We start from the raw sequence: 20,985 nt of genomic DNA on the forward strand, positions 1-20,985 counted from the left end.
GCCTACCCAATCAGAGACCCGAGGTCTGCCCCATGCCTCCCTCATTCCCCCCAGATCCAATGAGCCCCCGACTCTTTCCCACTGCCCCTGGGAGGACCCAGCTCCCCACCTCCACTCTCACGGGATCTTACTGGTGTTCCCTCAGCAACTGCCCTGCCCCTGGTTTGCCCCTATAAACACATGCTCCCCCCCGCCACCGTCTCCAAGTCTCCAAGGTATTCATTCAGAAATGTGCATTGGATATTACTGTGCCCCCGCGGAAGCCCTCCGACTGCTCCCCAAAGCCGCAGAGTAGGGGGCCAGCTCCCAGGAGAGCTTCCAGGACCCGCCATGATCCGCTGCCCCCTCCACCTCCAGCCCTATCCCACCACCCACCCCACGCAGGGCGATGCTGGGCTGCCCCTCTCTGTAGGCCCTGGGGCTTCCCGCTGCCACCCCTGTGCTTCCACTTCCCAGAACTCTCTGTCCACCCTGGTCACATGCTCACACTTCTTCAGCTGCCAGCTCCTCCCTGACCTTCAGACTCAGCTCAGCATCACCCTGCCCGGGAGCCTTCTCTGAGCGCTGGGTGGGGAGGCACCTCCGCTGTAGGTGGTGAGGACCTGAGGACCGCAGGTAAGGCTCCTACACCATGGTGATGCCCGTGTATCTGCCTGGCTTGGCACCCGCAGTGACTTTGAACTCAGCATTGCCACAAAGGCTTCTGGGGTGGAGCCCCAGAGTCTGTGCTTTTGGCAAGTGATCCTTGTCGCCTCCGGAAAGCATTGTTCTAACCTCGCTTCGCCTTCCCTGGTTTAGACCAGGGTTTGGCTGAAAGTAGGTTCTCAGCGATGAGTCGTGAATAGGACTGAATCAAAGTGTTAAATCAGAGTCTCTTGGGGCCCCTACTACTTTGCACTTCCGCTGTACCAGTTCTTTGCCATTAAAAAAGAAGACTGCGTGTCATTCCTCAGGCCCAGTTTTCTCCTTCCAGTACACAGTTCCCGTTGAAGGGGCAGAGAGTGTGTTGGTGTTGGGAGACTTTCTGCTGTTCGTGCCTGGTATTTCTTGTTATTCTTGTTGTTCCAGGAGGTTCCAATGCCCACAAACCCTCCCCTCATAGAATCAAGAGGCCGACGGAAGGACAGCAGCCACAGGGCCTTTGGGTAACTTTAAAAGGGTGACTCTTTTTAGAGAGTTGATGATTTGAGGAAGGAGAATGCTGCTCTGTGGCCACAGAGATGCCTGTGACTAATTGTCTTTTGACAAGTCTGAAATGGCAAGGTCAAGTGGAAAATATCTCTGGCAAAACTTTTGGTGCCATGAGGAAAAAGAAACAAGCATTTATCAAAAAGACCCACTCTGCGCTGGCCTTGGGTTCTGTGCTTGACACACACTGTTTCACTGAATCCTCTCAAATGCTCCCATTTCAGGCATGAGGAAACTGAGTCTCAGAGAGGAAAACACGTTGCCCAAGACGGTATGGTTGTTACCTAACAGCAGCAGGGTTAAAGTTTGGTTGCTTAAGGCCTCATGCCTGTGAGCTTTCCACCGATCATATCTGAGCTGGGATGGGCGTCAGGGAACAAGGGTCTAGAGCAGGGCGCACCGTCCTAACTGTGGAGCCAGGGCCCTCGGGCCACCTCTCTGGACCACAGTTTCTTCCCTTGCCAGTTGTGAGGCTGGATTTCCTGGTGCTTTCAGGAAAAGAGCCTTGTTCTAGGGAACAGGAGCTTGGGGTTTTCTGCTCAGGTTATGGCAGGTCACTTGCCCTCACTTTCCACCTTCCAGGTGAAGTTTTCTGACGATGTTCCTAGGAAGTCCTGAAGCACCACGGAGGCTGTACTGGGGCTCAAGGTAGTTGAACGGGGTGGGGTCCTGGCCAAGAGGTGAGGTCCTGACTCCACTTTGGATGGTTTACATATGGCGATTACATGTAAGAGTTCTTATGAAGAAAGATCCACGGCTACACATGAATGAGTGTAGAAGTGAGTAAAAGAATGAATACAAGGGCTTCCCTGGTGGCGCAGTGGTTGAGAATCTGCCTGCCAATGCAGGGGACACGGGTTCGAGCCCTGGTCTGGGAAGATCCCACATGCCGCGGAGCAACTAAGCCCATGAGCCACAACTACTGAGCCTGCGCATCTGGAGCCTGTGCTCCGCAACGGGAGAGGCCGTGACAGTGAGAGGCCCGCGCACCGCGATGAAGAGTGGCCCCCACTCGCCGCAACTGGAGAAAGCCCTCGCACAGAAACGAAGACCCAACACAGCCAAAAATAAATAAATAAATAAATTAAAAAAAAAAAAAAGAATGAATACACACAAAGCCCGACGATTACAAAGTCTCTATGGCCCCATCTCTCTCAAGTTCAACAGCCGGGTGTTTTACTGACCAATGGCAAGCTCTCCGCATGACTGTGGTGTCAAGAGTGGTAATGTCTCCACCCAAAGCCAACACCTCCCACGGATTTGTAGAGCCCAAATGTACCAACGTGCAAGTTACTATTACTCTGCTTAGTCATCTCATTGGTCATCCACAGGGTGCTTCACAGTTTGTAAAGCACATTCATACGCATGGTCGTATTGTGATGTGTTGTCAGTTTTACCAAGACTGTGGTTTCAGGGTTTGGGAAGCTCCATTTTAATGGCCCCACCTTCTCACTGACACCCTCACACCAGCCCCTCTGAGGCTCTGGAGACTTCCATTTGCCCTTAAAGGTCAGCTCCAGTGCCACCATCTCTGGGAAGCCTCACACCCTCCCTTTGCTGTTTGGCCCTTCTTCCTCTGGGGCCCATCTGACTCTGGCCCTGGTGAAGCATGTTCCAAGTTTTGTTGCTATTTAGCTGTTACGCAGCTCCCCTCCGATCACAAAAGCAAATGGTTCAATTAACACCTAAAGAGATAAAGAATGAAGGATGCATGAATGCATGAACGAATGAATGGACCAATGACTAAATGCATGAGAACCCAGTTTCTTATATTAGTCAACTTCCTCTACCTCCCTGATTCCCTAAGTAAAGTCGGTCCCGCCCTCATGCTCACCATACAGCAGGTTTATGAGAGCCTGCTATGTGCCTGGGACCACACCAGGTACAAGGGACACAGTGGTGAACAGGAAAGTCAAGGGCCTCTGCCCTCATGGAGTTTCTACTTTTCGTGTACACGGTCAGAGCACTTCTCACAGGGAATGGTCTGCCCCTGTATTGATGTGTGTCTTTCCAAATCTCCGTGGAGACCAGGACTATGTCTTGTTAATCTTCATACCCCAGCACCCGTCTCAACACCTAGTGAAGGTTAGGTGCTCAGTAAATGTTTGATGGATGAATGTTGACACCCATCACAAGCCAGGTTCTACGCTCTATCCTATTTCTGGGTCATATCCAGGACCTAGGACTAAACTGTAAACACATTTCCTAACATTCCAGGAATCTCAAGCAGCACCCTGAGCAATGAATATTTTTATTTTTCAATACTTACATTGTTTATCCTCAAGACAGGGGCATTAATAAATCCCATTCAGTGTGCCTGCATGAGTGTCTGTGTGTGTGTGAAGCTATAGTTTCTGTCACCTGGGACCGCTGTGGAGCCCTTGCGTCATGACATGTGTGATGTGTCTGGTGTGTGGCAGGGGCTCAGGAAATGCCAGCATCCTCCCCTTGGCCATTCTCAGTTATAACAGCAGCAGACAGCAACCCCTCAGTATCAGCCTCCTGGCTTGGGGCCTAGGGAGTAAGAGGTGATTTGGAGAAATTTAAAGCCAAGCTGGATCAACCTTATGGATTAAAATCACCACCCATGCATTGGAACTGATATTGCTTCTACAAGGCAGAGCAGAAGATGAAAAAAAAAAAAAAACAGGAAAGAAGATAGTCAAGAATATTAGAACCTCAATGTTCACAACAGCACTATTGACAATAGCCAAGACATGGAAGCAACCTAAGTGTCCACTGACAGAGGAATGGATAAAGAAGATGTGGTACATATATATAATGGAATATTACTCAGCCATAAAAAACAATGAAATAATACCATTTTCAGCAACACAGATGGACCTAGAGGTTATCGTCATACTAAGTGAAGTAAGTCAGACAAAGACAAATATCATGATATCACTTATATATGGAATCTTAAAAAAAAATGTTACAGGTGAACTTATTTATAAAACAGAAATAGACTCACAGACATAGAAAACAAACTTAAGGTTACCAAAGGGGAAAGTGGGGGAGGGATAAATTAGGAGTTTGAGATTAACAGATACATGCTGCTATATATAAAATAGATAACCAGCAAGGACCTACTGTATAGCACAGGGATCTCTACTCAATATCTTATAATAACCTACAATGGAAAAGATTCTGAAAAAGAATTTATATATATATATATATAATTCACATTTTATATATATTATATAATTATATAATTTATATTTATATATATAATATATATATATCTGAGTCACTTTGCTGTACACCTGAAACTAACACATTATAAATCAACTATACTTCAATAAACTATAGTTTTTGTTTTCTTCTTGCTTGGGTAGGATCGAGTCTGAATCTCCAGCCACTGCATAACCAACTCCACTTCTTCAGTTTAAAATGCTGATCTGATTCTGGAAAAGACTCTCTGCCATTCATCCTTTCATCCCTATTCCTTTATTTAAGTGAGTGTTGGTTGAACATTTACTATGTACTTGGGTAGGGTTGGCAAACTATTTTCACCAAGGGCCGGATAGTAAATATTTTAGGTTTTGCCGTTTACAGGGTCACTGTCACAATTACTCAGGTCTGCCACGGCAGCAGGGAAGGAGCTACACAGACAATCTGTAAATAAATAAGTGAGGCCGCTGTGTGCAATGAAACTTTACATATAAAAACAGGTGGAGGGCCAGATTTGGCCCACGGGTCACCCCTGCACTGGGACCAGTAGGTACTGGGGAAGCAGAGATGATCAGTTCCCCTGGAGAAGTTCACAGAGAATGAAATAGGCAAATGCAGCACGCTGTGCTCAGGCTTCTAACACAGAAGGTCCTTTGAATAAGATAAAGGAAGCGAGGTAGGCACTTCCTGGGAGGCACAGAGAAGGCCTGACAGAGGAGAGGACTTTGACTGGGTCTTGAGAGGTAAGTAGGAGTTCACCAGGCTAAGGGCAAAGAATATTACAGGTGGAAGGAACAGCATATGCAAAAGCATGGCGGCTGGAGAGAGTGCTGCGAACTCGGCTCGAGGTCACCATCTCAGCACCCTGCTCCTGCCCTGCTTGCCTTCTGGTGTATTCTCTGTACTTTTGGTGTATTCTCTGATCATTTTATTTAACCCACTTGTTTATGGGTGGCCCTACCTCTGGAGTGCGAGTTCTACGAGGGCAGGAATGACCTGCACCATGGGGTGAAGTGTCACCTTTATGTTTTCCCAGCGCCCATGCCTGCTCCCACCACAGCAGTCATCATGTTGGGGACAGTTGTCTGTTCACCACCCCCCCACCCTCCCTATACCACCCCTCTAGGTGGTCACAAAGCACCGAGCTGATCTCCCTGTGCTATGCGGCTGCTTCCCACTAGCTATCTATTTTACATTTGGTAGTGTATATATGTCCATGACACTCTCTCACTTTGTCACAGCTTACCCTTCCCCCTCCCCATATCCTCAAGTCCATTCTCTACTAGGTCTGTGTCTTTATTCCCATCTTGCCCCTAGGTTCTTCATGACCATTTTTTTTTTCTTAGTTTCCCTATATACGTGTTAGCAAGTACTTGTTTTTCTCTTTCTGACTTACTTCACTCTATGATGGTCCCTAGGTCCATCCACCTCACTACAAATAACTCAATTTCATTTCTTTTTATGGCTGAGTAATATTCCATTGTATATATGTTCCACATCTTCTTTATCCATTCATCTGTTGATGGACACTTAGGTTGCTTCCATGTCCTGGCTATTGTAAATAGAGCTGCAATGAACATTTTGGTACATGACTATTTTTGAATTATTTTGCACAGCAAAGAAACCATAAACAAGATCAAAAGACAACCTTCAGAATGGGAGAAAATATTTGCAAATGAAGCAACTGACAAAGGATTAATCTCCAAGATTTACAAGCAGCTCCTGCAGCTCAATATCAAAAAAACAAACAACCCAATCCAAAAATGGGCAGAAGACCTAAATAGACATTTCTCCAAAGAAGATATACAGATTGCCAACAAACACATGAAAGAATGCTCAACATCAAGAACGAGGCTTTAGGAAAACACAGAAGTGACACTTCGTCCCATGTCATAGGTCATTCTTGTCCCCAGAGAACTCGCATCCATGTCCGCCTAAACTACGGAGGCAGGCCTGCCCCTTGGGGACCGAGGACTTACAAGCTGTGACGTGCGGCAAGTCACACCACTACTTAGCCCCTCTGTTTCTCATCTGAAAAACAGAAATAACCATGACACCCCTGTCCTGGCTTGGGCTCCCTGGGAAGCAAACTCTGAGGAAGAGATTTAGGCGCCAGCAGGGCGTTAGGGAGTGGCCCCATCCATCCCGCGGGGAGGAAGAAAGTGGGAGGGGCCACGGGAGGAGCTGGACGGTGATGCGGTCACAGTGAAGGCTTCCGGGCTCTGGGCTGCATGGTCCTGAGGGGATGAGGACCTCATGGGAGTGGGGCCATTTCTCAGAGAGTGAAATGACTCTCTCTGGCTCCACCTTGGGACAAAAAAAAAAAGAAGATCTCCAAGAAAAATCAGGGAAGCTTGAAGTTCTCAGTCTTCAATAACGAGTCTGTCACAGGCACTCATAGCATTACAGCAACCGGAGGACCAATCCAGCCCTCCCATTGAACAGATGGGAAAACTGAGGCCCAGGGAGAAAAATGGCAGAGCTGGGTCAAGGGTACAAGTCTCTCGACTGTCAAATGGGTGTCTTTTCTTGTCAGCCTGCCATGTTAACACGCCTTCTTTTTCTGCCAAGTTTCACTCAAAGGTGGAAACAAGTCAAACTCAATCCAGCAAGGCATCTAAAAGTCCTTAGGATGCGGTCTAGGGACTGAGCTCTCTGGTGTGGATCGGAATAAATCTGCACACAGATTCCAGCTCTTATCACTCACGTTGTGTGATCTTGGAGAAGCCACTCACCTTCTGCACCTGTCCTCTCATCTGTAAAATGGGCATGGTGATACCAACCTACCTCAGAGAATTGTTGCAAGAATTTAATAAATACTCTGCAGATAAAGTGCTTGGCCTAGAACCCCGCTCACTGGAAGCACCCCAAAATAACAGCTGCTACCATTATTATATGTTTTTGGTGCTGGCCTGGCACTGAGAAGCTTGGGGCAGGTGAATGATCTCTCCCTTCATGGGACTTATGATAAAGAACTAAGATTTAGAGTTGGGGATGAATACTTAAAGGCAAAGGTCAGGGAGGGTGTAATTAAGTGACTTTGTATGAGGCAGTGAGTAACACAGAGCTTATAAGAGAGGAGGAAATGCATAGGGTTGACCTCAGACTGACATAAAATGTACATTTGACATCATTTCATTTCTTATTAGAAATATCTCTTGTAATCATCTGATATTAGATGCATTTTCATCAAAATGTCAAAGCAGTTCAGCAAGGCAGGCAGTCATTCCCATTTTACAGAATAGAGGACATGGGCTCGGAGAAACCAAGCGACTTGCCCAAAGTCACACAGTTAGACATACTCAGGACTGTTTTTAATGAAAAAAGAATGTTTATTGGTATTCTTTAGTTCTTCTGATACTTTTTTTCCCTTGAGGTGAAATTAATCATTTTATTTAAAGTGTACAATTCAGTGGCATTTGCTACATTCACTATGTTGTACAAATTCCATATCTAGGTAGTTCCAAAGCATCTTCATCACCTCAAAATAAAACCTCTTACCTATGAAGCATTTATTCCCTATTTCTTCCTCCTCTAGTCCCTGGCAACCACCATTCTGTGTTCTATTGGTCTGATTTACCAATTCGAGATATTTTATATAAATGTAATCATACAATATTTGTCCTTCTGTGACTGGCTCGTTTCAGTTAGCTAATTGTGCCCAGTTTCATCCAACTTGTAGCATGTATCAGAACTTCATCCCTCTTTATGACTGAATAATATATCTCATTGCATGTATAGACCACAATTTGTTGATCCATTCATCCATTGATGGACATTTAGGTTGTTTCCACATTTTGACTATTGTAAATAATACTGCTATAAACATTTGTGTACAAGAATTTGTTCAGTTCTTTTGGGTATGTATCTAGGAGTAGAATTTCTGGGTGACATGCTAATTCCATGTTTAACTTTTTGGGGAACCCCCAAACTGTTTTCCACAGTGGCAGAACCATCTTACATTCTCATCAGCAGTATATGAGGGTTCCAATTTTTCCACATTCATGACAACTCTTGCTATTTTCCTTTTTGACAATTTTTACATTCATCCTAGCAGGTGTAAAGTGGTAGCTCGTTGTGCTTTTGATTTGCATTTCCCTAATGCCTAACGACATGGAGCATCTTTTCCTGTGCTGGTTTGCCATGTGTCTACCTTCTTTGGAGAAATATCTATTCCAATCCCTTGCCCATTTTCTAATTGAGTGGTTTGTCTTTGTGTGTGTTACATCATAAAAGTCTTTTCTATATTTTGGATACTAGACCCTTATCAGATATATGCTTTGCAAATATTTTCCCCCATTCTGGAGGTTGTACTTTCACTCTGGTGATAATGTCCTTTGATGCACAATAGTTTTTCATTGTGATGAAGTCCAAGTTCTCTGTTTTCTTCCGTTGCTCATGCTTGTTGTGTCATCAGGGCTGATATTTAAACCTGGGTCCTCTTGCAAAAAATTGAGGTCCCTTCTGTACAACACAGCAGCCTTTGGAGGGGCGGTGAGAGGAACTCACATTGGACGTGAAATGAGCCTGGTCCTGAGGGAGTAAGGGGCTGCCCGTGGGAAAAGCTGTGTGAACAGAAAGACTGAGGTGAGTGGAGGGCTCCCTGAGCAGCTTCTGCCCTCTCTGTTGGGCTGAGGAGAGGTCCCAGTTGCAGATGCTGGAGGGAGCTGTGCAGCAGGAGGGCCTTGGAAGGGCCCTGCCCAGACAGGAGGGCAAATCTCTAAACAGAACCTTGGGGGCAGGGAACGAGGGGCAGCCATGAAACCACGCAGGGGAGGTGGCGACAGCAGAGGAGAGGGGAGAAAGGACAGGAGAGAGGAAGAAGAAAGGGAACATCCGGGCTGGGGAAGGGACAAGAACAGGTGTGGGAAAAGAAAGTGCTTTGCCAAACTCTCAAGCACCAGGTCCGCATTCCACCTGGGACAATTAGCGAAACAGGGGACCTCGGGCTCCAGCCTGTGGCCGCCAGGGGTGCCCCGAGGGGGCTTGGAGTGAGGGCTTGCCTTTGAGAATAATTTCAGACCCAGATACATGTACAAACGTGTCATGTCTTTACACACGTTAGCTCATTGAATCTTCCCGCTAGCTCTATGGAGTAAGTATTTATCTTCTCTACTTTACAAGTAAGGAAACTAAGATGCTGAGAGCCAAAATAACTTGCCAAACGTCACGTTACCGACAAGGGACAGACCAAGATTTGGAATCTGATATCCTGATCCCTAGCCTCCGGCTCTTTCTGCTATAACCCAGCTACAGTCAAATCCACAGTGATGCTAAGTAAATCCTAGAGGCCATTCGGATGCAGAGCGCTGTGCACACAGGTGTGGGGTGGAGATGCTTGCTATTCAAAGTGTGGTCCGTGGACCACCAGCTTCTGTATCCCCTGAGAGCTCGTTAGAAATGCAGAATCTCAGAACTGCTGAATCCAAATCTGCATTTTTAACAAGAGCCCTGAGAGGTTTGTATAACAGTTTGGGAAACATTTGTCAATGCTGTATCATTTCAGACTTTCAAGAAGAATTTTTACCATTAGAAATAAAGATAATAATAAAAGTAATCATCATATTTAAGCTTAGCATCCTGAGTCAACCGCAGACCTCCCAAACTTGGAAATATCATTTAACCGGAAAAGATCATAATCTATTTTGCTTATCAGCCAACAGCTGACCTCAAAGCCTTTGGCAAGACAAGATGTTCTGCTCTCCCAATGAGATCAATAGTACGCTTCTGGTGGTATATTTATCTAGCTAGCATTTCTGACAGATGTTATGTAAAACTGCCCCTCTTCTTTCAGCTATCTCTGCTTTATCTGAATTTCTGACTTAGCTTGGCCCTAGAGCACATTGATGCTTACGCAACAACCCAGTGTTTCTCTTTGGATGTCCCCTGTGTTCCCACAGTGGCCTTGCCTCCTGCCCTTGCCCTGCAGATAAGACAGCTGTGTCCCACCTGCAATTCTCTGGGCGAATTGGGATCCAACATTGGCTGAGTCCTTACTGCCTTCAATTCTTTGAGAATTTTCTGGACTTGACCGAGGTCCTTTTCAGACCTTCTTTGCCAGCTTTGCTGGGAGTAGAGACTGCTAGGTGAGTAGACCCACCTGTCTCAGCGTAAGTGTAGGTCATGCCAAGCAGACTTTTCCTCCGCTTTCCAGGATGGCAGGGGAGGAGTGTAGCTGGTGGGTTAGGACCCAGGATGGGACCCCAAGGGCCACATGATTTGTTAGCGGCACAATTCAGAGTAAAACTGACCCCTATGTTTGGCAGGTTTCCCTCTAAGCCCTGCAATCTCTGAGAGTGTCTCTCAAAATGCAGGAAAGAGGACAAGGAAAGTAGGGGGTCGGGGGTCTTTCCCCAGCTTCACAAACCGTGATTGGGCTGCAGGATGGTGCCATGTCTTCATGACTCTTGGAAACTCAAATTCCCTGTAGTCAGGAGTCTCTCAAATTCTTCATAAATGGCATCATATCATTGATAACTATAATGAGTACATGCCCAGTGAAAATAATAATAGCAGCAAAAGCAGCAATAAATTGGGGTAATTTTCTAGTCAACTTCTATTTTTCGAATATAGTGCTACATTTCAAAGGTCTTTTTTATAGAAGCCAGGGGTAACGTATACTGGGTGAAGAGGAATCAGAAGAGCGGTATTTCCATCAAGGATCCCTAGAATGGAGTGTGTTGGGATGCTGGGAATGTCATATAGTCTGATGGAGGCGGCATTTCTGTACATAGGTGCATACACATGTAAAATGCATTGAGCTTTACACTGAAGATTCACGCACTCTATATAAAGTGTACCACACAGAAAGGGCAAACGTCCCTTCGACGTGTCTTTCCACCATAGGCAGTTCACATGTCTTGTCTGATTTCATCTTCACTGCACAGCTGCGTAGAATTGTTGATGGGTTTACAGAGGGGGAAGCTCAGCTCTGCCACTCACCACTGCAAGCTCAGACACTCTCCCGGAAATGCCGCTTCTTTATCTGAAAGTGGTTCCTGCTAAATTAGATTATAGGGGGTTGTCTGTAAACCCTTGGTCACCACTCCAGCCCTGCTTTGTCTGCACATCACCCTAATCGAGGCGGATGCCACTGTGCGCTGATGCACTGAACCGCAGGTAGGCTGTTGGGACATTAGGGTGGATCCCATCTGGACAGCGCTCGTGTCCCACAGTTAGCAAGTCAAAGCTCGTACTGCTTGCCCCACAACAGGCCAGTTAGTCGAGAGACCAGGCATTAGGGCAAGGAACAGCGACTTTATTCGGAAGGCCAGCAGACAGAGAAGATGGTGTCCCAAACAACCATCTTACCCGAGGTAGAATGCAGGCTTCTTTCATACTGAAAGAGAAGGGGGTGTGGTTGGTTGTTGCAAACTTCTTGGTGCCAGAATCCTTTGTTCTTGAGGCTGTCCACCTAGGTCAGGTCACAATGTTCCTATAAACCTCCAACAGGACAAATGTTATTCTCTGTTCTGCAACTTTTTATCTCTATATGAATGGAAAAGTGGTATACCCTTAAAGGTCAGAGGCTTGAAAATGGGTGATCCTGTATATTTCAGGCTGTAGGCAACATTCTTAACTTGTAGCCAAGGCAAGAGAATACAAAGGTTAAAGGAAAAGAAACAGATCCCATATGGAGTCGGATTTGTTCTTCCCTATTACACTGTCTTCTCCCTGTGCGGCTGCGTTTCCCCGAAACAACTTGAGCACTTAGAAGGGTAAGCAGGGCATGTCCCTCCTGATTGTGTGAAGTGTTCCATGGCAAACCTCGATTAAGCAGTCATAAAACTATTTAAAAACCCCAGCTGGAAGGACAGGGCAGACCCACTATTTCCATGCTACTTGAAATGAGATTGCTTCCTCTTAATCCTGGAAAATATAGCGCGTATGTAAGTGAGTGTGTGAGGGAGAGAGAACAAGAACACGGTAGGCAAGCACCCCAAATTCCCTTTTATCTTGGAGCCTGTGCGCTTCCTTTTTCCGCTGAGCTGTTAGTCTGGGCAAAGGACATGGACAAACGTGTACTCATTAAAAATGCTTCTCACGTGGCTAATCTGTGCAGGGGTTTGGAAGAGCTGGCATGATGATCCCAGAAATTAGGACAAGGCTGGGCGTTCTCCAAGAGCATCAGGCTCTGCCTCTTCCCACTTCAGGCTCATGGTGGATGTAAATGAATTGTTCGTTGAATTGAACTGAGCAGAGAGAAGCTGAAAAATAATCCCTCTCGACTATGTTTCCCTGGAGATCAATCCAGGCACGCACAGGTACAACCAAGTCAAATCTCAAGTCACCGAGTCATTATTACTCTCCTATGATGGACCAGAAGAGGTTGTATTCAGTTATTCATTTGTTTATTCAACAGACATTTATCTGTTGAGCTCCTGCATGTGTCAGAAACTGTGCTGGGCGCTGGGGTAGTTACAAAGAGGTAAACCCTTCACCCTAAAATAACTCAGGAAGAGGGCACATTCTGTGATAAATGTAACACAGTGTGTTCACTCCCAAGGCTCCTGAAATCTGCAGGAGGGGCATTTTAGCTGGGGGCACGTGCAAGGCATGCAGATAAGTTGCAAACTTATCTCTGTTTAAGTCAGAAGAGCAAAGGGAAGAAAATGGGCATTGGGTAAATTCCATCGTGTTCCTGGCTTTGAACTAGGGGTTTTTACATAGTTTGTCTGGTTGCACTTCCTAAGACCCTTGCAAAGGAAAGGGTTTTCCCCTCATTTTGCAGCTAAGGACACAAGAGTTTTAGAGAGGTGAAGATGACCTGTTCAAGGTCAGAGAACTAGAATGTAGCCCATCAGAGTCTGAAGGGTAATTTTCCTGGCACCATTGAGGGGCGTAGAATGGAAAGGGTTGCTGGGTTGGGAAGCTGGCTGGGTAGCCCATCCCGCAGAGTCTGCACTTTATCCTACAGACAGCTCTGCTGCTTGGCAGCTCAGGGGCCAGATTTGGGTTGTGGTAATTGTCAAATAGCAGCGAGTGGAAGTGTAGAGCATGAAGTCTAGAGCCAGATGCCTGGTGGGTAATGTCAATTCCACCTCACACCAGCTGTGCCATGTGGGGCGGGTGACTCAGCTACTCTGAGCCTCATTTTCCTCATCTGCAAAATAGAGATAGTCACACCACTTCCTCTCTCCCAGGGCTGCTGAGAGGAGTGAATGAGTGTCACATTATCCTGTGAGAAGCAGTGCCCAGAACAGAGAAGTGCATAATGTATGTTAACAATTCTAATGAATATACAGCACCTAGCACAGTCTCTGGTACCTAAGTGGTATTTAATAAATGATCATTTTTCTTATCTTGTGTTTTACCAGAATTATCAAATATCTACAATGCTTAATTGATCTGTAGCACAATAAGGTAAAGAAGGAAGTATTGGTCAGCTACTGATGCCATCTGGAGACAGGGGCATCGTTTATTCATTGAGAATAAACCTTTTTGGGCAACTCAGAAGTTAGGGACCTACGAGAACGCACTTTCTTGACTCGAGATGAGTTTCTGTGTCCTGCTGTGTGGCCGTGATGTGAGGGGTTGCACAGCCATTCACAGATCGCTCATGTTTGTAACAGGGGGGTCTTTTCCGCGGCTGGCTGGCTTGGAGCTGGTTAAAAGTTTCTTATTTTAGAGTGCTGCTTGAGAAGTACCCCAATTTTACTGCAAAATCTAGATACTTTTCCTTTGGCTGTACCACCAACCCACTGTGTCATCCTGGAGGTGTCCCTTTCCTGTTCATTTGCTTATTTGATCTTCATAATATCCCATTTAATAAATGGGAAAGTGAGAGAAATGAAGAGACCTGCCTCAAATTACAGAGACAATTAGACTAAGGATGAAATAGGAATGAGAACCAGAAACTGGGAACTCCTGGCTAGATTTGGCTGTCAGGAGAATCTAACAGCTCCACAAGGCAGGGGTATCAGACGCCCTCCACCCCCAGGACCCAGACCAGCTCCCCATGGACCCCTCTGTGCACCCTGGGCCAATTTCCCACCCCAACTCTGCAGGGTTGCAGCCCCTCCCTTCATGACAACCTTCTCCAGGGGTCTCTGCTGCTGCAGAGGTGAGAGACACCTGGAGCCTGGCCAAGACCGAATCAGTAGCCGGGGAGTGTAGGAGAGTGAATGCCCCAGGGAGCAAACCTTTGACCTATGGGATGTGGGAGCCGGTGGACGCGTTCTTCCCCCTACCCCCTCCCCTCCCCAACTGTCTGTTTCCTGGTGTGGTACTTCATAGGCCTCTTAGAGACAGTCCCTCATGAATAAACAATACCACATGGAGGCCAGCTCAGTGATGCAGGAGGGGTATGCATCCCCCTCCTTCCCTGCCCCCCACCTCCCCTTTTCTCTCTCTCTCCAGCTTCTTTAGAATTCTCTCTAGTCAAGTAGTAACACATAGGCTTTTGCTCAGCCTCTGCTCAGTGGGATTCTCAGAGAAAGTGATTTCACTCTCTTTATTATTAATTAGGATAGATAAAAGGCTGGAGGGAAGGAGGGAGAGAGAGGAGGGGGGAGAGATGGAGAGAAGAGGTGGCACTGACTGTAGATGAATATTGAAGAAGCATGATGAGTATTACAGGAGTTGAGACCAGTACAGTGGTTCAGGTTCAGTGCACAGACTCTACAGCCTACTGCCTGCATTACATCCTTCTTTCGTTAATTACAAGCCTGTAATTGGGCAAGTTACTGACCCTTCTGTTTCCTCATCTGTAAAGTGTAGATGATAATAATTTCTGCCTCATAGGGTTTCTGTAAATATTAAATGTTCTGATATTTGTAAAACACCTAGAACAGTGTCTGAAACAGTATAAGCATTATGTGTTTATTAAACATGCAAATCAACAAAGGCCTCTCCCTTGAGCTGGTATGCAGGACTCTAAGGAAGTTAGTGAGTTTCTCTGGGCCACAGTTTCTTTAGCAATAAAATAAAAGGCTTGAGTTACAGTCGAGTATCTGACCAGTTCTGATCCTGGATATTTTAAAGAGAACCCAGGTACTAATGCAAATCCAGCAGGGGTGGTCTTAATGATCTTGTATAAATGGTCTTAAGTTTTATGTAAATTTTGCCATAATTAATCCTCACAAGAGGTCTATGAGGTTGCAGTGAGTTCCCTGCACTTTACAGATGAGAAAGAGAAGGCTCAGAGAGGTTAAGTAACTTGTGCGTGGTTACACAGTGAGCTGTGGGGGGGAGAATGCAAACTTGGATCTGGTTGACTCAAAAGCCCTACCAAGTGATATCCTGTTCTAGGGCTGACAAACTATGACTGTATAGATCTAAGTTCTGGTGTTAAACATGTGAAGAGTGGGCTGGTTGCATCTTGGCAATTTGTAGATTACTGACTGGGTGCCCTTCTGCATACTTGATGGCTCATGAGAAAAAGGGGGACAGTTGCCCAATGGTCTGGGGTCGGAGCGTGAGACGAGATGGATCGATCTGTGGGCTGGAATATAAGGGTCCAGATAAGGAATGAAGCACACATTTTGAAGGGAAAATACCATTTGGGTTAGAATTCACTTATTTCTCTGTCTGCCAGATCCCATGTTGAATCTGGCCCATGGTGGATGCCCCAGCACAGGTTTCCGTGGGACTACTTCAGCTTTCCCAACAAATTTGGATAGATGAATGGTTTGGGTTTCTTAAAGTTTTTTTTTTTTTTTTGGCAAGATGTCTCTATGTTACTATGAAACACTTCATATTTTATTAAAGGAATGATTGCATAAAATAAATAAGACGTGGTTTCCTTTGTCACCTTCTTAGAAGAATGGCAGTGGCAGAAATTCAGAGCCCCGGACTTTCTCTCTAGATTTGAAGGGGGACAAGGCTGAGGGGTCATTGGAGGATGGAGGGGTCGGGGGAGTGAGGAAGAGAGACATGCACCAGCAATAGCATCTCCCCGCTTTGGGTCTCATTTCTGCAGAAGCCCAAACACTTCCCTTCAGTCCAAGCTAATAGCATTTGCTGTGAGTTTATTTTGATATTGTCACAACTGTCCCCAGAGAGTGGCATTGACAGGCTTTCTTTTCTTTTTGCCTTGGTATCACAGGACCAGATTCATTGCTCACGGGAATCAGAATCATTTCATCTTGACACCAAACCCTGGCATCTACAGATTCCAAGAAACATGCCTCTGCTTCTCGAGGAGGCTCAGACAGGTCCTTGCGTTGGGGCGACCAGGACATGACAGACCATCTGTTTGGCAGAGATTACTTTATTTAAGGGCAGGGTGGGCTTGGACTCAGATATGCAGAATGAGCAGTGGATGGATTTATTATTCTATTTAATGCATGGTTATTTGAGTACCGTTTTAAGCATTGGAGACCCAGCAGGGAAAAAGGATAATAGTCTCTATTCTCAGAGAGCATCATTTAAAAGGAGATTCAGAAACTGAACCACTGCTTCCCCCAACAACCGATTTCCAGCAGGGGTGATGCCCTAACAGCCGGGCACAAGGAAGGAAAGCATATCAGAGAAGCACAGCGTGGTCTGGGGAAGACCCTGCTCAGTAAATATTCAGGACCACCAGCTCTGGGTCAGGGACTAGGCCGCAGTGGGCACAACATGATGGAGAGACACACACACCCTGCCCACAAGGAGGTCACATCTGATGAGTGCAAAATGGGGTTACATATAAGGTGCATAGAGCAGTAGGGACAGAGATTCAGTGGCATGCTTGGGGAAGTCAGGGACTGTTTCAGGGAAGACAGAGTGCGATCTGAGGCTTGAAGATGAGTGGTCCGTGCCAGCTGGACAAGACAGCAAGGAAGGAAGGAAATACACTAAGATGTGGAGGCATGAGAGAGTGTGGAATAAATAAGATGTAGCGGGAGTCTGGTACTTATGAAACACAAAATATGACTGGAAGAGAAGAGAAGGGGCAGAACTGGGAGTGGGCAGGCAGCCAAAGGCAGTCCGCACGCCATGCTGTGGAGTTGTCACCTTTATCCCGTAGATGAGGGGGGCTCATAGAAGAACACGTTGAATGGTTCGGTGGAACATCCAGGAAGTCCTGAGACAGTGGTGGTGGTTTTCTTCTTCCCCTTCTCCATCTCATTCTTCTTTTCCTCCTCCTCCTCTCCTTCTAAAGTTGACTCTTGTTGAATATATTGTACAATTACGAGTTTATTCCTCTGTCTTAACGAGACTCTTGTCATCATAGACCCTCCTCGGATATTTGTCCAGAAGTTGAGGTCACTATTCAGTACATGATCCTTATGTCCAGGGTGACAGGTGGGACCGGAGAAGGGAATCAGAGCACACAAACCAAGGAGGAGCCCTTAACACGACTGGATCCAGTGGGTTTCAGGCCATGTGGCACAGAGGTGATCTTACGCAACTGTAGCAGGTACAGGGGCTCAAAGGGTCATCCCCCTCATCCACTGAGGATATCTGTTTTTACACTGGTGTTTTTCCAGCCAGAAAATGTTGCTTGCAAGGAACAGAAATAGTCCATAGTTAAAAAGTAAGGAGGACAAAAGGAATCCAATGGAAAACCGTGGGTTCATTCATATAATTGAAAGGAAAGCTCAGCAACTAGGTAATAATAATAATAAACATATATTGAGCACCTACTATATGTCAGTCGCCATTCAAGAGCTTTACATGTATTAATTCACTTAATCTTTACAACAATACTCAGTACTAAAGAGGACATTAGTATGATGCTAATTTTATACATTAGGAAACGGAGACTCGGAGAGGTTAAGTAATGAACCCAAAGTCACACAGCGAGGCAGCATCAGAGCCATGATTTGAACACACAATATCTGGTTTCTGAATCAGTGCTTTTCACGCCTGTGCTAAAAAACAGGAAGTAGGAAGGTAAAACTGAGTGTTCTAGGTAGAAGGAAATAAAGAATGATTGATGTCTTCAGAGAAGTGTCACATGTGACGGGCCTAGCTTGGGACGCCTGCCATCTTGTAACTGAGGAAGGAGAGGGTCCCTTATCTGAAAGGCTCCCCAGACTACTTGGAATAAGGGAGAGTCATTTCTCAAAACAAGCCCAACACTGGATTCCACATAAGATTTAATTTGAAGCAACAAACAAAGAAACAAACAAAAAAAGAACTCCACTACTAAAAGAAAAAAGAAATTATCACCAGAGACCTCTTATTTGTATGTGAATAAATAAAAAGTTTTAAAAGTTGAAGCTGTCAGTGTTTATTATTATTATAATTATTATTATCATTATTAGGCAGCTTTTGCACATAGAAAAATATTTAAGGTTGATTTTTTAAATGTATTAATATGAAAAAAATTTAGAAATCCATTTTTTTCCTTAGGCCTTTGAATTCAACTTACAATTCTCTTTTAACATAGACGATATTTTAACAGTTACTATCAGGGAGTTGCCTATTCAATGTTTAAAGAAACCTAAATAACTTTAAACAATGGACCCAGATAAAACAACTCAATTCATTAAATCTCCTCCAATATTTATACCAATATGATAAGCAAAAGCCTTCCTTAAGTATTCAGGGACCTCCCTGGTGGCACAGTGGTTAAGAATCCACCTGCCAATGCAGGGGACACGGGTTCGAGCCCTGGTCCGGGAAGATCCCACATGCTGCAGAGCAACTAAGCCCGTGCACCACAACTTCTGAGCCTGCGCTCTAGAGCCTGCGAGCCACAACTACTGAGCCCGTGCTCCACAACTACTGAAGCCCACGTGCCTAGAGCCCGTGCTCCACAACAAGAGAAGCCACTGCAATGAGAAGCCCGCGCACCACAACGAAGAGTAGCCCCTGCTCGCGGCACCTAAAGAAAGCCCACGCGCAGCAACGAAGACCCAACACAGACAAAAATAAATAAATAAATAAATTAATTAATTAATTAATTTTTAAAAAAGCCTTCCTTAAGTATTCAAAACATCTAGTGAAGCAATAAACTTAAAACCAAGTTTAAAGACTCTTAGATTCTTCTAAACAATCAAACATGGCAAATTTTCTTCCTTTAAATTTTCCAATAAAAATTTACAAGTCTAAATTAAACTGCTGCTTGGTTACATTTTAAAGTGGCGTCATCAAGCTAATCTGTCTCTAATATGTCAAAAATATTTTTTATTACACCACATACTTCAAATACCAAACATGTGCTGATTTTCCCACAAGTATTATTTCTGTGATTTACTTTCCCATCACTCAGTGTATTTCTACACTTTCCCAGGGTGAAAAAATGTTTAGCACTAGGAGAATAAACAAGTTGTTTTAACATCATAAGTAAGTACCATCCTAAACTTAGGAGCTTATCAGCCAGAGTTTTCTGGCCAGAACCCAGGATCAGAGATGCAAGGACAATTTTTTTTCTTCATGACAATTGGCATGTTCAGTCTTTTCTGGTTACTATGGCAACAAGCAACTCCAAGTCCATGCTTTGCACATGGGATTAGGTTCTGCACTCTTGGCCCTGGTCAAAATTGAGTGATCTAACCCCTTTTAACCCTGCAGCACAGACTGCTAATTGTCCCCACATAGCCACTTCTTTCAGCATACATTCCCAGGATAAAGACTACATTACCAGCATCCCTTGTAGCTAGGCAGCTGGGAGTGGCCTGGGGGATGAGATGTAAGCAGATATTGGTGTGGGCAATCTGTTGGAGATGTCCTGAAAGGTAAAGGACATGCTCTTATCTCTTTCTAAATGCCTGGAATAAAGATTTGATGGCTGGAGCTGCAGCAGCCAATTTGAACTAGGAAATAAGCTTATGGATGGATGGTAGGCACTCTTGAGGAACAAGATAGATGAAGCCTGCGTCCCTGAAACAATAGAATGCCATATCAGCCTTCCTACCAGGACTTGTAAAAGAGAGAAATTAACTTCTATCTGATTCAGCCACTGTTATTCCAGGTTTTCTGCAGCCCAACCTCATCCTAACCGCTACAGATACTATCATCTGATTTGCATAGATAAGATTCTGAATCTTTCCTCCATCAACAAGATTTTTCACCAGTCAGCTATTTTACTGCCTGATGGAATTCCACCCTCTCCCATGTCTGGCTATGGACCACAGCCCTAAGGCACCCTAATGACTTAAATAATTTTACCAAATTGGCAGCCCAAATTAGTAGCAGATGTCACGTCTCTTAAAACTGATGTCAGGGCTTCCCTGGTGGCGCAGTGGTTGAGAGTCTGCCTGCCAGTGCAGGGGACACGGGTTCGAGCCCTGGTCTGGGAAGATCCCACATGCCGCGGAGCAACTAGGCCCGTGAGCCACAACTACTGAGCCTGCGCGTCTGGAGCTTGTGCTCCGCAACAAGAGAGGCCGCGACAGTGAGAGGCCTGCGCACCGCGATGAAGAGTGAACCCCGCTCGCCGCAACTAGAGAAAGCCTTCGCACAGAAACGAAGACCCAACACAGCCAAAAATAAATAAATAAATAAATAAATAAATAAATAATTTAAAAAAACTGATGTCATAGCTCCCAACACAATCTCAAGGTAGAAATAGCTGCCTCCAGAATCATTAAATGCAGGTTATTAAGTGCAAGAAGCTAATATTAATTTATATTTTATGAGTTTGCAGTTCAAAATATATGTCAACATCAAAATACTTAGTACATTGATACACATAAAAATAGCAATAGCTAACTTACTATACACTTTCTATGTGCATGGTGTATTTAATAA

At 45.3% G+C, this 20,985-nt stretch overlaps 1 long non-coding RNA gene across 2 annotated transcripts; it reads left to right on the forward strand.

The window, feature by feature from the left end:
* The first annotated feature begins 10,281 nt into the window (after nt 1–10,281).
* LOC118883849 lies at nt 10,282–18,506 on the forward strand. 2 transcript variants are annotated; one of them, XR_005017102.1, is made up of 2 exons: nt 10,282–11,478; nt 12,422–18,506. It is a non-coding gene; the product is annotated as an uncharacterized LOC118883849 (long non-coding RNA). The 2 variants fall into 2 exon arrangements; XR_005017103.1 differs by having other exon boundaries at nt 10,282–10,445.
* The last annotated feature ends 2,479 nt before the right edge of the window (nt 18,507–20,985 follow it).

The sequence above is a fragment of the Balaenoptera musculus genome, chromosome 17 (assembly GCF_009873245.2).
Source record: "Balaenoptera musculus isolate JJ_BM4_2016_0621 chromosome 17, mBalMus1.pri.v3, whole genome shotgun sequence".
Lineage (NCBI taxonomy): Eukaryota > Metazoa > Chordata > Mammalia > Artiodactyla > Balaenopteridae > Balaenoptera > Balaenoptera musculus.